General features: G+C 40.4%; 1 protein-coding gene across 9 annotated transcripts in view; it reads right to left on the reverse strand.

Moving 5' to 3' along the window:
• The window catches only part of NCOA7 (nuclear receptor coactivator 7), a 96,976-nt gene that overhangs the window by 30,360 nt on the left and 52,739 nt on the right, over positions 1-13,877 (reverse strand). The gene's annotated exons all lie outside the window — the stretch shown is intronic.

Genomic DNA, 13,877 nt, shown 5'->3' on the forward strand with positions numbered 1-13,877 from the left:
GCGAGGGTGGCATGCAGCCCCAGCTCCAGGAGCGGGGCCGGGGAGCAGCGAGGTCACGCATGGTGGACCCACACACCACACCGGGCCAGCTGCCAGCCCTGCTGCCCCTCGCAGCTGGCCCCCTGGAAGGGTGGAGGAGAGGTCCCTGCTGCCTCCTGGCAGGATCCTGCCACCTGGCTGAGATGGGGAGAGGCGAGAAGGAACAGCACAGCTGGGCCTAGCAAACGGAGCGCTGGGGGGCCAGAAAAGGGGAGATGCTGCCCTCCTGACGGGACTGATCCTGGGGTCCAAAGAAGAAGGACGTCAGGGAAGAAAGGACTGGGAAGGGTAATGCAAGGCTTCTGGCTCACATTCAGATTATGCTGCAACCTTTGCTACTGCTAAAGAGCAAGAGGCAGACAGTAAAAAGAAGGGCGAGGACTCATATTCCCAACTGTAATGCATACAAAAAGGAAGGAGGAGCCCAGAAATGTGTCACACTTGACCCTTCCACTACCTCATTTCCACAATCAGATTAATGCTGAGGACTGCCTCAGTATTTTCTAAAGACTAAAGCTACACAGTCAGATAACTGCTTTCTGACAACAGAGATTGACACAAGCTCAGCCTGGTCTGCACACTAAAGTGTTATGTAGCCAGACCCGTTGGCCTGCCAGGGATGCAGCCCCTGAGAAGTGCCACAGTTAGCAATATGACACACAGCAAAGCAGCTTTTCCCTCAGCATAATGGAGAAGACATGCAGGGACCAAATACGCACAATTTTAATACCCGGGGACAGTATATATGGCATGAAAGACAGAGGTAGGAACAGAAATACCAGGATGAAGCTGGCTTTTTGCTGCTAGCATTATAGAACAGGGCATTATGCAAAGATTTCATCTCTCAAACTGAAGACCCACTATAAATCTTTTGGTGTCAGTGTTTTTGCTGTTTCTTTCTGACCATTTGCATTTTCATCAATGTCATCATCTTCCTCAGATCAAAGTCAAATCAATCTATGGTGAAGGACAGAAAAGCAGGGTAATGACCACACTTAGTGGAACACAGCATTAAACCATCAGCAACAGAATGCCAATGGGATAGCCAGAGGAATGGCCAATAGTGGGTGTTGCTCTAATTCATTATTTATGTACAATTGCTGATATGGACATAATCCTACAAGGAAAAAATCCTCCAACTAAAAATGAGCTAAATTACACTACTCTGTGCTACCCAGGAGATACCTCTTCTGTTACTCCAGCATAGCTAGAAATACATAACACAAACATGAGGGCAAAATACCTAAGCTGCATGTGACATAATCACTAGATTATGAGAGACAAAGCAAGGTTTACAGACAGAAGCAACCTTCTATTATATCAGTTGGTCTACTTGGAAAAAGTAGACAAGTTTTCAGATATATTAGCTCTTTCTCAGCTCTGGAACAGCACACAGTATGGTAACTACTGGTAAGCTGCAATTCACCAGTGTGAACTAGGTGCCCATGCATAAATTAAAATTCCAAACTACAGTCAAGCAAAGAGAAAAAAAAATTCAAAAGACAAATTAAGTTCTTACCAAATGTATTACAGAGCTTCTTTTGCTCATGAAAGTCAGTAAATTCTATATATGCCCAATAGCTAGTTGGCTCATTTTTCTTCTGTATTTTCTTCTACTACTTATGTTCAAGAAAGTAAACTGGTGTTTACAACTGCAATATTAATAACATATGTAAATATGCTTGAATCTGTTTAAAAAACTTCTTAAAAAAGTTTAAAATAAAGAAAATTTTCCTCTGCAAGTTGGGAATTTCTGAAAAGAATGTCATTTTTCTATATATCCAAGTCACTGTATTACAAATGCTGCCAATTTAACCCATTTTAAAGAAAATGGGGAACAGTTCATAAGATACCCACATTTACTTTAAGCAATGATGATGGCTGCATTTCAATGCATAGTATTTTTTTGGGGGGGTAGGTTCTTAAAATCGGATGTTTTCATAAAAATCTAAGAAATGTTTCTTCAAGATCTTTGTTAGTTAAATTAACCCTGTAACAACTTTAATGTCATCTTCCTCCATCTTCATATTTTTGGAATTTCACAAGTTTTAAATGCATAATGAAAGAATGAATACTTCTTAAAACTACTGCTTTAAACTGAAGTTTTTCCCAGATGACACAATGCAAAGCTGATTCCTACACTGTCAAAATGCAAAGCACATTTTCCCTCTCCCTTGCAGGATGAGGGCTGGGAGTTAGGTACTGCATGCTCTGAAGCAGCCTGTAATAGAAGAGAAGGAGGGAAGAGCTGCAAGACCCACGCACGTTGCAGTGGCAGGAGGTTCACACTAGCAAAAGACATGTTTTCTCTCTCAGCAAAAGCAGTAAAAGCTGCTCCTTTCTAGCCTCCTCCTCTCCTAAAAAGAGATCTGCCATACCTTAATCTCCTGGAAGCAGAATGCCCACAGCTGTGCCAGGAAATCTCCTACAGACGTATCCCCCCCCTTACAGTCTGTGTATCTACCTGTCTACCAAAACTGGACACCTCTTGTTTTTCTTTTTTTGTTTAATCCCAACAATAAAGTATTCTGAATACCATCCTTACACTGACCCTATTTCACTGGGTACTACTCCAAATCACATCATATCGCTTTGACTAGTCAATTTTTTTTGACTTCTCTATGTTTCTAATTGTGCTTATGAAGCTCTAAAACTGTAAATAAAAACCTTATCAGACCTTCAGAGGAAAAGTTCTAATGAATCCATCACATCTGACAGGTACTGCTCATCCCATTTACTGTACATGTATAGCTAGGCCAAGGTCACAAACTAAACTCTACATGAATGGTTACAGAGAAAAATCCTAGCAAAGATAACAGAACACCACAATGTACCATTTGTCCAATTCCCTCATCTTCTCTCATTTCTCCTTCAGGAAAACAAACATTTTCTGACATGATTTGCAGGCCATTTGTTCTCGTGGTAGTCCCATGCGCACCCAGAGCGCACCAAGGCATGATGGAATGAGCCCAGCCAGGCCAAGCCTCTCAGTTACTACCTTTCTTCAAGCATAACTAGGTGGACAGGAGGTACCTCCTCCCAAGTTTTAAAATAAAAGCAGCTTACTACCTTTTGAATGTGGACATTTGCTTAGTGGTACAGTGACTGATGGTTCTGCCTCCCAAGCTTTTTCTGCATTGCACATATGCTGAACAGGGAGTATTACAAATCTGAGGACATGCATGAGTGTTCATGCAAATTTAATCCCACTGCATCTGCAAGAAAAGAGTGGAGTGGGTGGACTGAACCTCTCTGCATTTTCAGGACATGTAAAATAGGAAGTATGTAAAAATAGTAATATTAATGAGCAATGAAAATGAATGCTAAGTGAGAAAGGGCAAGAAAATACAGGCCTATTAAAGGTTGACAGGACTAGAATATATATATTTTTTCACCCTTATCAATATATTTGTACCTAATTTAGTTTCCTAGATTGTTCACATTTGTTTTTGCAATGCTGTGGGAAACCTTACAAAAAAAAAAAAAAAGAAAAAGAAAAAAAAAAGAAAGAAAGAAAAAAAAAAAAAAGAAAGAGTAGCATACCAGTAATTTGGAAAGCAGCGACTGATGGAGTATGATAAAGAGGTCAACCAGTGCATCATCTAAGAGACCTTGACATATGATAGGAGAATTACACGTCTGCAGCTAGGTAAATAGCTATATAAACAGAACAGAAAAGGTCAAGAAGAGTTAACAGAATCTTGGGCTGCTCGTACTTAGATACGACATCCCAGTACAAGAAGATACCATGACCATTAACTTTATGGAGTAACCTGCTGTCAGCTGAAATCAGCAGGAGATTTTGCAGTACTAGCAGTGACATCTGAACCATGCAATACAGTTTCCAAACCCTCAGTTTGACTGGTATCAGAAGCTCTAGTAGGAATGTTGATGTAAACTAGGGGCCACAGAACCGACTGCTTTCCACAGCAGGCAAATAAACCCAGTAGCTTAAAAGAACAGAATCACTGGCATACTCATCATGCCCAAATGTCCATCTTTCTCCTCAATATCTGCCTTCTATAAGCCCTTAATAAACGCTTAGGGAGAAGTGCAACAGCTGTATGCAAATACAGCAAGCAGTCTTTTCCCTGACTATCCCCCTTAACTTCCAGCAATCAAGGATCTCCTTAGCTAGAAAAGCATCCACTAACATACCCAGTCCCTTCTGGCCTCTGCACTCTCCCATGACAATGAACTCCAAAACGTCATTTTCCACCACATAAAGTAGGGCTTCCTTTCTTCTGCTTTAAAGATAATTAATTTCACTGACTACCCTAAGTAATTTTATTTTAAAGGTTAACAAATGATCACTCCTTATTTGCTTTCTGCATATCGTTCATGACATCACAGACCTCCGTATCTTCCCTTAGTTCTTCACCTTTTCAGGCTATGCTGGCATACTTTAGAATCTTTCCTACCTCTCTGATCCCACTGGCTGTCCTCCACTGTACTTTTTCTTCTTCTAATACATCCTTTTTGAGATGGAGGAAAGAAAACTGCACACAGTATTCAAGATATGGAAGAACCATGAATTTATAAGACATGTCCTTAAAATAGTCCTTAAAACTGTAAGATACTATTCATCTTTTTCCATATCACTGAGCATTTCTCTGCTGTTTTAAGACATTGCTTCTTTATTATTGCTTATTTATTAGAGGAAATAAAACAATGTAACTACAGCCTAACCAACCAGGACTAACAAGTGAAAGCCTGAAGGTAACCTGCAAGAATCTGGAATGAAATAAATTCAGGGAAGGTAGTAATCACTCCCAGTAATCTAATCATAAAAAAAATAAGAAAAAAAATACTGATATGGAACTAAGCAAACAAAGCTTTTTGGGGTAGTCATCTTCCTTATCAGTGAGTCCTGATTCCCAACTACCATGGTAGAGGTGTAGGTAGTACAATGAGCATCAGTTCAGTCATTCTAGAGACACACAAAGACCTCAGGAATGTGAAAGTCCTGCTTTGGTTGGTATAGGAGAGAGTGGAAAAATGAATGAGTTTATCTGAGTTTTTTTTTTTTTTAATCTCTACTTTATAGACTGGCACTTTAACATGTTGTGCAGTTGTTTATTTCAATTTGTATCATTGTAAACATTTTTCTGACTCTCCTAGTTAGTCTCAATCTGAGCTGCTGAATTACATGTAGTAAAATCATTACTTTTTTAAGAAAGATCTTTCTTTGGACTACTCTCAAGTCTGACTGAACCCCACCACCACAGGGGATAGATCTGGGACATCCCTCACTGACTTCGGCATCCCGGCACTACCCAGAGGCAGCAGCAGCATCCTAACGATAGGCTCCATTCCTTCCTTTACCCAAACAGATGCAGTAGCTAGGGAACATGTCCCTAAAGAGGTCTTTGTCTTTTAATGCAGCTGATCAGACTTCCCTGAAGAAAAGGCAGAGAGTTAGACAGAAAAATCTCCTGGCCCAGATATGGGCAGTGGACTGCTACTGTTCTACAAGGAGGGGAAACGATCTTAGGTATCTATTTTTCTGTTCTGATTTCCATTTCTCCCACACTCTCCTTCTAAGCCCTCACCTTTATTCCTGCATATTTTTCCTCTACTGAGTCACAATATGCCTTTGTTTTCCTCTTTCTCTACTGCTGGAGTCACCTGAAACAAGGAGTCAGCTGTCACCCATCACAACACCACCTGTGCTCCTTAGTCATGGAAACTTCCCCTGCTGAAGGGGAACACCAATTCCCAGAGCAATAAAAAACCCAGACATGTGATTCTGTAACATCTACAGCTTGAGCAATTTTCTACTGTTTTCACTAAAAACAAACGGTCGTGATTCTGCCCTATTCTCCAGGTAAGTTTTTTAAAGGAACAAAAAGATTACCAGAAAATACAGGCCCCCAGCAAAATCACAACCAGTTCAGGTTGTGATAGAAAAAGGGCTGCAACTCCTTCTACTATAAATAGAGATCATATTTTAACATATTTGTAAATAAGCCACTGATATTCCCTTCTACATGGAAAATCTTAAACATTTGCAAGAGACTTAAATTCTCTTCCTAACCAGTTATCTACCCCCTTCATTCACAAAAATATGCTTTTAGCTGCTCTGGTTTAAACTGAAAAGACATAGAACAATGCTGCATATTTTTAACTGTTTATTACCATTTGAATGTGTTGCACCAAAACGTGAAATGATCATTTTTCATACTACTGAAGTCAATGCAACAGAGTACTTGCCATGTTTCCTTTAGAGCCTCACATCCATGCACAAGGCTGGAGGAAAGACAGCACCTACACTTAGACAGTGGAGTATTTTGGGGCACTGGGACACGTAGAGGAGCTTGTACACTGTGTTTTGACAGGAATCCTTCACGTTGAGGGATGGAGGAGGGCCAGGAGGGCCTCTCCATCGTGTTTCTTCCCACCAGGCAGCCCTGTAAAGACACACTGCCTGGAACAGTGCCACAGTCCTCTTTTGCTGGTACTTCACACATGACAGACCAACTGGAGTGACACAGAGCAAGAAACAGAAGAACTGCAGGGATAGTGCAGGGGGTGTGAGCAGACGACACAAAGGAAAAAATGCTGACGATGGCAAGATACAGACCACAAAACTCAAAGTTTCCTTCACAGGAACTTGTCTAAAAAGTGAGAGGAAGAAGAAAAATCTAGTTAAAAAGGTCACTGAAGTTTATGAAAAGGAGAAGAAAAAAAAAAGACAACGTGGAGGGAGGCAGTTCATATGCTACAACTGCCAAGAGAGTAATTTTGCATATTGAGAAAAAAAGAGAAAAAAAGAAAAGAAAAAGAAAAATGAGATGCAGCCAGGAATCCAGTGCTTTAGCTCTAAATCTAATCTTGGGAAAAAAAAAAAAAAAAAAAAAAACAAAAAACAAAAAACAAAAAAAACAAGTGGAGGGGCAACAGTTGAAACATATTGAAACTAGGATGTTGCCAAAGTGGAATGTCACCCAGAAGTAAGCACTAAAATGCAGTGACCAGAATATAATTTAAATTGAACACTACAGTCAGAAGAGAAGCTTAAAATAGTAGAAGTGCAGTGGGGATGTCCAGTAAGGTAGGGGTGGAGGAGTGTTCCTTGTGGTCTACATGTTGTTTGATGACACAGAAAGGATTCAGATCAACAGATAACTCCATATCAGATGGAAAACAGATGTGCTACATGCACAACCACAACTGGACCCCCTCCATAAGCAAAATTCTTGCAGATACAAATGTGAAATCCTCCTTTCACAAGGCTGAGCTACATTTGAGGCTGAACTGATTCTACAGCTCACTAGCTCCAAAAAAGTGAGGTTTGTTCTCCCTCCCCTTTTTCTCCCCACAGAAAACTAACAAATATGAACCGTATTACTGAAGCATACACAGACTTTACTCTTGGAGAAGATGCAAGTGAAGCTGAGATATTATTCTCAGACTAAAAGACCCCTGAAACTTGTCCAAGACTGTAAGCTTGGGAGCTAGGCAAAGAACTTTACTGCAGAGGTAGTCCTGCTTCACATTATAAATCACTTTCCTATTTTGAAAACTACAGGAGGCATATTGTTCCCAAAATTATACAAACAAAGCTATACAAACAAAGGGTAGAAATGAAAGTGGTAAAGGTACTAGAAACTAAAACTGAGGAAAGTAGTTTTCCCTACATACTATGTGAATACCTTATTAGACAGGGAAAAAAAAAACGCAGACAACTCTAAATTAAATGATATATAAAGCATTTTAAACAACTGTAAAAGCTACCGAACAACATTCTGAGCTCAAAAGGAAACAGGATTGGTAGTCAATCTGGCTTAAATAGAAGAAAGCATTTATGAGATGAACCAGATTCAGCCATATGCAAATAAAGAAAAGGAAAGAAACAGATGTCAAAAACTATTTGATTTTTTGTTTAAGGCATGTAATGGAAATAAAACCCACACAGCTACCAAACTGACCTCAGCAAAACTGCAATGGTCTAGAAGATCATTTTGATAGCTCACTTACTCATAATGTAGAAAATCCATGTTTGCGTAATGCGGTACAAAGATGCACAGAATTTAAGTTTCAAAGGACTTACCAAGTCAAACCACAGAGAAGTGTACTGCTTTTGTGCTCCGGATTCCTTGAATCTCACATCATTTAACAAGTGATAGTCAATTCTTCAGGGCAAACACAATGGTATGAATCAAATTAACAGTTACTAATGGGGAGAGGACCTTTTTCTCTCCTTTTTTCTCTCTGCCTTATCAGTCCTATGTCTAATATATCTTACATAATTACTTTCCAAAGCTTCTACTCCACTCCCACTGGTAACTGCTGGGATGAAAACACAGATCACAATTTTAGCCTTCCAACCCATTTCTGTGCCCTCCTGCCTCTAGATAAAGCAGCAGTGAAACAGAAGATCTTGTAACACAAAGCTTTGTGTGACAAGAACATTGAAAAGAAAATTTACAGAAATTTGGAGTAGGAAAATGTTATATATGTTATCACATACACGCAACAGGGTCTCCCCTAGGACCCTGTTGCGTGTATGTCATAACTAGATTTACTAAGGAAGTACTTGTAATGACATATTTATTCGGGGCCTGGAGAGCCACCATGAAACACTGACATAATTGTAGGTGATCATCATTTCCAGCAGAGCCGCCTGTTCCCACATGCCAACCTAGTTTCCATTTGCCCCTAATAACTGTCCTTCCCTGCTGTTACCTCACCAAGCACTGACAGCCACTGTAAGATGGACTTGGAAGCACGTTATTCACCTGAGCAATCTACAAGACAGACCAAAGTCCTACTCAGTGTCGACACTGCCATGTTAGATTAACTGTACTCAGCTGCCAAATATCACATCTTCAGCTCAGTGCATTACCCTCCTTCAGAGCAAACGTTTATCAACAAGCCACACAAAGAACAGCCTGCGAGCAATAGAGCCTACTGCCTAAGGGCGGATTAAGCTGCCGGCTATGAAGTCCACAGCTATCGGGGAAGCAATTACAGAGTGTACAGATACACAAGAGCTATCTTTAACTTCAGAAGCACAGATAACAGCCAAAGCAAAGATGCAGCAATAGAAACTTTAGCACAAGGTTCAACAAACTTGCTGGGTACACATGTGGTACGTACATGGCAGAAACCTCCAAAACTGTGTTAGTACCTGCTCATCACTGGCTTGCATAAGACAATCACAAACTCAGCACCAAGGAACCTCCTCCCCTTCCACAGTTTGGCCTTACTGACTTATTATAAGACAAGTGCAGACTCAACATTATAACCTGTTCACATCATCTCTTTTCATTTCTAACTCCTTGTTCAAGATCATTCAATCTTCCTCAAGATCCCTTCTGTTTAAGGGTTTACTTCTAAAACATCTAGTTCTCCTCTTGTATTCATGCAGCATGAAAGGTCTCCTTGAATTAACTGGTATAGCCAGATGGAGTTGCAAGATGAACTTCGTGCTTTGCCAAAATTAACAGCAGTAGAGGATTTTAACCATCTTATTATGTTGCAACAGTGAACACACTTAAAAGACTGTTGTCAGAGAAGTCTACATCCCAAAAACTAGCAAAGTGAAGAAAAGATTTACAAGAAAAAAATAGAACAAATTACTTGACTAACTTTTTCTGCACGGATGTTCTAATTTTCTTTACAATCAAGAATAAAAATCCACATTTACAGTTTATTAAAGACAGTAATAAAGACTCTGTTAAATGCTGCCTTGGATAAGGGGCACCCCCTAGGATACTATTTTTCTCATTATCAACTGCACATGAAACAGCTTTTCTGGCCAAGTTGGTCACCTGCAAAATACATATTCCACACAGGGTGTCTGCAGTATCAACTCATAAACCAGACCAAAGAGTATACATGTAAGTGACATACCAATCTTTGAACACAGTATAGAAATAGGCTATGTTACCGGGAACTGGAAGAAGAGAACTACAGTTATCCTTAGATCAGATACAGGAAGCCTTTCTCATTTTCTGTCAGGTGCCTGGCTAGCTGGCTCTTCAGATACAACTGGTATCTATGTGGTCAGGAACCTAATTCTTATGCAAATTCTACATCCTGTTTTCAGTTAGTGAAAAAAAAAATATATATATAGCTTCTGGAAGGAAAGCTTTCATCCTTGCTGTCTTTCTCCTGGTAATCATTCAGGTTTGAAACAAAATGAAGGAGGAATGTGAAAACGTAGAGACCTTCCTCAAGAAACACGCAGCACACATCTCTTCCCAACAAAAAACCCAAACCTAAGCCTATCTAGTATTTTTCTTAAAAAAAAAAAAAAAAAAAAAAAAAAAAACCACTTATAAGATTAAATAGTGCTTAGAATCTATTTTCTCATATATTTAATTTTTTCAACGCACATACCATGGCAATCAAAGGTTTAATGCATATGACTCTGTACAGGTCTTCTCAGAAGAGACTTAACAACCACTCTGGAGCAGTACTGGATTTGGACTCTGCCCCAAAAGCTGCTTAAATCAATCTGTGATGAAGCTGTTGCCAAAAGGGGTGATTCCAACTTTCCTTTCCACCAGCAGCCTTGCATTGGCAGAGGTCACTACATACCAACCCTAGCAAAAGCAGCTCTGCTTTCAGCTCCTTACTCTAAAGGCGAAGGCAGAGAACAGAACCATGCAGCTGGGCTGATAAGAAGGAAGGGCAGAACATCCTCTTTTAATAACAGTGTGGTCTTAGCCTGGCTTAAGCTCTTTAATAAAGCTCATCCTGGGAGGGACGTGGTTACAGTCACAACTAGTTCCAAGTTTCTTATACAAAGGAGGAGAGAAAAGGGGTCAGTGACTGTTTCAGAAAGTAGGCATTCAGGAGGGGAAAAAAAAAGAAAAAAAAGAAAAGGCTCAGCAAGGTTTTACAGATGGCTTTGGATATATGAAGGCTATAGCAGGGTTTTGGAGATCAATGGAAGAGAAGTTGCCCATCAGTTGGTCTCTCTGGTCTGACAGATAGCTTCTCAGTGAACCTATTGAGTTAGGTGTCAGAACCTAAATATATCCATCACAACACTATTACTGTAAAATTTCTGACTAAACGTATTAAATCAGGAAACGATAGACAACATGAAGAAAACTAATCTGCTAATAGATTAGGGCTGAGGGAATAAATACTTAACAGAAAAGATATACACATTTCAAAATAACAGTACACATGCTGTTTTTATTCATGTTTTGCTTCTTGAACACACAGCAGCTTGTCTGTGAAAGCTCTGCCATTTCAAGATACAGAGATAAAATCTCTTCAACATGCCTGCTGTATCCTTTTCTCATTCGTTGGTAATTATGATCTTACAAGTTAAAAATACACACAAAAATTAGAAAGACTCTAAACATACAAACATATGTACCTGCTTTTGTGTACACAGATGACATCAGCGTTGCTGACTGCCAGCACTTCATTACACAAACCTTCAGGAGCTACAGAAAAGAGCAACTCAGCTTATATAAGATATCGATCCCAAGCGCAGTCTGCTGAGTCACATCACAGACACTGTGACAGACTGATGAGACATTAGGGAACGTCAGCTTGGAAAGTTGGGAGCAAGAGCATTATGAAATAAAAGAGATCTTCTGGCTTCATCTTGCATTATTATTTAAGCAGAAAAGTCCAAGCAGTTCTACTTTTCACAGTATATAGATATTTCCTGCAGTGTATTTCAAACAAAATATAGGAAGTGGTTTCAGAAGAAAAATTAAAAGCTTTGGGGACACCAGGTTTAAGCTACGCAGACTCCCTGAGAACAACTGAATGAAGCTGCCTATGTTTGGAAGCTGTAAGATCCACAGTCTGATTTGAAATGCCGTCTCATATGTTCCTTATGTACATGGATCATGAAGCAGTTAAGAATATTCCTCCCATAAAAGAGATTAAATCTTATAAATGTAAACCTCATGCCTGAAACTACAAAGTATACATTCTGTCTCTTCTACAAGGGCAGAGATCCCCACAGAGCCACCTGGGCTCCACAGAAGAGGACAGAGAGACTACAGTACGGACATTTACCCCAGTGCCATGGGCTGCAGTGCCATTGCTCTGCAGGCACTCAGAGTGCTGGTCCTGCAGGTCTGGAAGGGGAGGAAGGAGAAGGATCCAGTCTGTGTGGTTCTACCAGTCCTCCCAGGAGAGGACAGGTGAGTGGAAGCCACTGAAGCTCTGCTCTGCTGGTCCTGAGCAGCCTTAAGCATCTCCTTCACAGGGTACTGTATGTCTGGGTTTTCCAGCAATGTCTTCTGTCTAGTCAAAAATTCACGGGTGAAGTATGAGAATTTGAAGTGCTTTTCTAGAAATTTATCTTATTCCAGGAAACATCAAAAAGCAAAGCTGGAAGAAGGTCCTAATCCTTTCTACCAGATCAGGATACACCACTGAAATCACCCCGATGAAATGCTCATGCCCTGCATGCACTCTGGTTACCTGCACAGGACACAGTCCTCATGCTGCACTGGTGGCTGGCATGCAGCAAAAAAATACAGACCACCCCAGATTTGTCACATTTGCTGTGCATGCACCCTGGAAGTGAAGGACTCACTAGCCACGTAGACCTATCTCCTTCATTATCCCAGCCAGAAATATGACAACTCTTCATTTATTCTTCCCATACGCTTCCCTCTCCCCTCTTGCACACATACACATGCCACAGTCTCTCTGTATGCTCTATTCAGTTGTTCCACCACTCTCTTCCCTTCCTTCAGGGGACAATTTTCAGAGCTGTTAAGTGTCTCTATTTAAACATAATTAACAATTTTAAGTGCTCACTCTTCCAGAAAATTCAGGCCCCAGGTAAACAGACAGCCCTTGAAAATGCATACCTTTTGTTCAGCAGAGATTAGCTTTAGCTGACCAAATGTCAGTCACGTCATGCTCTAATCTGACCTTTGTCAAAAGGTCAGAAGACTTCACTATGTTAAAATCCTACTGAGTAACTGCTATGGTAGAGTATAAATTTTAGAAAATTTTAAATCCTAGTATTTTGCTCCACTAATGGAAATGCCACCATAACCCTTCATAATTTTCTCCCCTTGTTAATAGCGCCACTTAAAAAAGTGTTTCTGATTTCTTATCTGCACTTGTCTCCATCTCCTAGTCTGCCAAAATTCACATTTCAGTTATATACACAGGTAATTTAGGATAAGGCTCTGGAGTTTTTTCCCCCCTCAAGAAAAGTTACAACTCAAGAAGTCCTATACAACTCCTTCCTGTTCCTGAACACTTGCTTCCTCCTCCTGCTGGAGGAGGCTTGCATGGAGCTCCATAGTAAATCAAGTCAGAGAATCTGAGTAAAGAGCAAAAACACCCCCTGCTCCAATATCCCAGCTTCCAGAGGTTCAGAGAAGGATGACAAGGATGCACAAAGCTTCCACATTAGGCACATCTGAGTTCTTCAGCCTGAAAGACAAACAATGGAGAAAGTATTTTGCAGAGAGAAGACTAGAGAAATTACAGGAAGCTTGCAGAAGGTGTGTAGGGATCGACTGTTCACAGTTTCTCCAAGAACAAGGACTAGGGGCTAGCAAATACAGCTAGCAGGAGTGAGGCTGCTCTTCATGCAAAGAGTAGCAAACCTGTGGACTCTGTCACAGGATATTGCAGATCCAAGAAATCTACATAGGCCCAGACAGAGACAAGGCAAGCATTTGGAAGAGCAATCCCTAAATGCACAAACTACAAATATCTCAGAAGATCCCCCACAGCTGAAAATGTTAACACATTTTATTGTGCTGGAATAAATACACGGCTGATATTCAGAGGGTTTTGTTCAACCCTAAGTTATACCACTGTTCCACTGTCTGTTTTTAGAAGGCTAGATTTTTACATTTCAGGGTCTTCACCAGCAAAATGTCATT

The sequence above is a fragment of the Rhea pennata genome, chromosome 3 (assembly GCF_028389875.1).
Source record: "Rhea pennata isolate bPtePen1 chromosome 3, bPtePen1.pri, whole genome shotgun sequence".
NCBI classification, from domain to species: domain Eukaryota; kingdom Metazoa; phylum Chordata; class Aves; order Rheiformes; family Rheidae; genus Rhea; species Rhea pennata.